Source organism: Phocoena sinus, chromosome 4 (assembly GCF_008692025.1).
Source record: "Phocoena sinus isolate mPhoSin1 chromosome 4, mPhoSin1.pri, whole genome shotgun sequence".
NCBI lineage: Eukaryota > Metazoa > Chordata > Mammalia > Artiodactyla > Phocoenidae > Phocoena > Phocoena sinus.
Window position 1 is genome coordinate 93,152,278 of NC_045766.1, and position 3,855 is coordinate 93,156,132.

Consider the following 3,855-nt stretch of genomic DNA (forward strand, 5'->3'; position numbering starts at 1 on the left):
TATAGAATTTGATCCATGACTCTTACCAGAAACCTATATGGCATTTACTCCATAATGCACATATGTTCTAGCATATTCTTCATCTTCAAACATCTAACCCCCAGCCACAAACACCACCATGTGCACACCCCTCGATTTCACCCTGGCACACACTTCTTACATAAATGGCATTTGTGTGGATTGGTCGCTGAAGCTCTGGGCTGCTTTGGGCTCCACATGGGAGATATGTATTGATTTGTGACAGGAATGAATGCTAGGTTTGGGTTTGCTTCTGTCTTATGAGCTAGTATGATTCCATTTATATTCATATATCCCTGGTTCTGTGGATCTATGGTGACATTATTTTCTAAGTAGATACATAGTGGATTCTCAGAAAAAAAGAAAAAGTAAAAAAAGGAAGAATTAAGGAATTATCAGAGACAAGAAATCCCCCTCTTTCTCTGTACTCTAACAGAGTAACCAGATATGGGCTGATTTAGAACCTTCAAAAAATATATTTTAGTGTTAATGAACAAAGTTATTATAGATTTTCCATCAGTATAAGAAAGAAGAAACAGAACAATTTAAACTTTTCTGATATGGAAACGCTGACATTTCTGTGTAGGCCAGCTGGCTGTTATGCACTTGATCTGTATCCTCTCAGCATTTTCTTTATGACTTGTGGAGATTAAGTGACCTAACTCCACCTGCTGGATGACTAAGAATTACATCCCCTTGGCTTAGAAAAGCAAATGGGCATCATAAAATGGACAGCGACCTAAAAGCACAGTGTCTGACTTAAGCTCTTAGCTTTGCCACTTTCTGGCCTTGGAAATTACCTCTTAGAGAGTGACTTAAGATTTCTAGACTGCAGCTTCATCATCTGTAAAAGAGAAAAGTGGCTTGAGCTGATGATCTCTAATGACCCTGTATTCTTAATTCCCTATGATTCTGATTTAATTTGAATTAAGAAACCTAGACCATAGGCTCTTTATTCACATTGGCTATAAGTGGTGCATAGAGTATTTTATTCTGATTTGGTTAGTTGCTAAGGAGAATACTCACAAACTGTCACCATTTTGTTATCACCCATCCTGGTTCTGCCCTTAACACTTCAGGCAAGAACTTGATCCCTTTAATCCTCATTTTGCTAAAGACAAGAATAAATGCTAATATCTCCCCTCAGAGCAGCTGTATAGTTTAAATGGCATTCTAGGAATACAAGGGCCTTTCTTTTTGGCAACCATGGTACTTGGCGATATAGGATGATGTAGGAATGACAGAGTCAGAATTGTATGAGAGTTTGTTTATATTAATTAATGCCATGAATATGGAGCAACACTGTGAACAATTCAAACTCGGGTAAAAGGAGATTTTAAACAAGAATAATAAAGTCATGAAGGACAAAAAAACTGTTTCTCATTTCAACAAATTATAATTTTCTCTTTGGGACAACCCTCTTTCATACCAGGGCAACTCAAATCACAGAAAACCACACTGACACAGGCACCCATACACACCCATATACACATATACACACATGTGCACACAGAAAAAAGTATGACCTAACCCCCAGTTCAGACCTTGAGGCCTTGACTTATACTGTGTCTACAAACACTATGTTTCTCAGTACAGTATGTCCAATGCCCAAAAGTGAACACTGAAAATTGAGGAAGCTATGTATAACTTGACATCTTGGCATCAAGAATGTTGTTTGTGTTTTCCCTCTCCAAGATCAGATGAAGACCAAAACCATGTAGATCTTCCATGTTAAGTAATGAAAATGTCAAAGATTAATAATCAAAGATAAGAAAGAAAACTCGTTTATAGAGTTGGTCCTGTTTAAAGAGACCAAAGGGGAAAATTATTAACTCAGAGTGGATTTTGTCTTAGGTCCCTACCTCTTATAAATGGAGTCCAGAAAGGCTTCTTTAATTCTGTTCAGTTAGAATTAGGGACTCTTATGCTTATATTATTTCTTGTTTCTCTAATCTGTCTCCCTATTTATCTTAATAATTTGCCCTTTTTGTCTACTTCCGACATTTTCATTCTTCTGCTAATATGCTAAGTAATCTCTAATATTTTTGCTACCCTATAGATCTCATTTTCCAAGAACCATATAGCCTGGATCAATTCTTTTTGGTGCTTAGACATTCAACATTTATTAATACCTACTTAAATGAAAGATCATAATATTTCTTCCACTTGTAAGTGTAAGAAAAATAAGTCTTTATAAAAAGCAGGAAAGCCATAAATGCTTCCATCATGTGCTACTATCTACACATTTAAAAATAATCTGCACCCCCTTTTCATATAATTGGAATAAAAGTCTCCTTTTTTGAAAACTGAAATAAAACCTTCTAGGACACTCTCAATGAAGGAAGAAATCATTTCATAATTTAACAGAGCTCATTTTAGTCAAATTCAAAATAAATCTTTCATAAATGGTCTAGGACATTTCTTTTACTTTGCCTGTAACTTCAACTAAGTGAGGATCTTCTAAAGTTTGAGTAGAAGAGAATATGACAGTCATCTCAGAGATCGTTTACAAATTACAAGTTCACTGAATGAAAGTTACATCTTTATATGTATATATTTTGCTATAACCAAATATTATGATCACAATTATTTGATTTTAAAAGTGAATTATAATTTGAAAAGTTAATAATGATAATAGCAGTTAGAACATTAGCTAAGGTAGGATGATGGACATTGGAATATAAAAGTAAATATCTCAGCAATTTGGGTAAGGGAATCTGATAATATATTCAACCTGTCCTAACATCTGGAATAAGTTTTCAACATTTGCATTAGTGAAACCACTAATAGTTTCTGACAGAGTTTTCCCAGCTTTATTTCTAAGCATTTATTGAAACACAGTTAAAATAGTATCCATGTGTACCCAGTTCATCCTTACTACACTCTATAAAATGTGGCTTTTTGTAAGCCACTGAGAATATGGTCTCATTAATGCTTTCAGAATGTGTTCTTCTTTAACTCCAACTCGTATCCCTCATTATAAAGTTAAAAACACATGTTAGTCCTAGATTCCCATTTTAGAATTAATCTAAAATGTCATGTATCCCTCTTCAAATTATTTACTTCCTCTGTCAAAACAAACCAAGCTATAATGACATTTTCATATTTTATAAAATATATATGACAAAAATATTTTTCCTGATTACAGAAGTATGATAACCATTTTTAAGAAGTCAGGAAATACTTAAAAGTTTACTGTTAGCATGGGTACCTTGTCTTCCAGACATTTCCTTTATATATAGATTCAATATAATCTTTAACCACAAAGAAAAAATTGAATATTTTATAAAACTGTTTTGTAGCATACATTTTTCTCCCAATATATTATCATAGACATTACCCTATGGCAGTTATTTTGCTTCAGTTCCATCGCTTTGAAAGGCTGTATACTATTTCAGTTAAAATATAACATGATTTATTGAACTTATCCCCTTTTGATTGACGATTACATATTTTCATTATATGGGCAATATATTGCCATATAAAGAATATCCCTTAGATGTGTTTCTGTAGACTTAACTGATTATTTTATGCATAAATTCCCAAAAGGGAGATTGATATGTTGGACAATTTAAGCTTTTGTAATTTTTAAATTCATATTGCTAAATTGTCCTCCAGAAATCTGTATCAATTATTTTCTTCCTTCAGTGTGTACAAATGCCTATTTTCTCACACTTTTACCAATACTATTAAGTTCATGACTAAGGCATGTTATAATTCTGTTTGTTGATGTTTATATATATGTTATCTAATAGGGGGCTTAAGTAACAAAGTATAAGTGTTCAGTTTGTCTAGAACACTGTGACAGAGTTATAAGCAGAAAAAGACATTCATTCT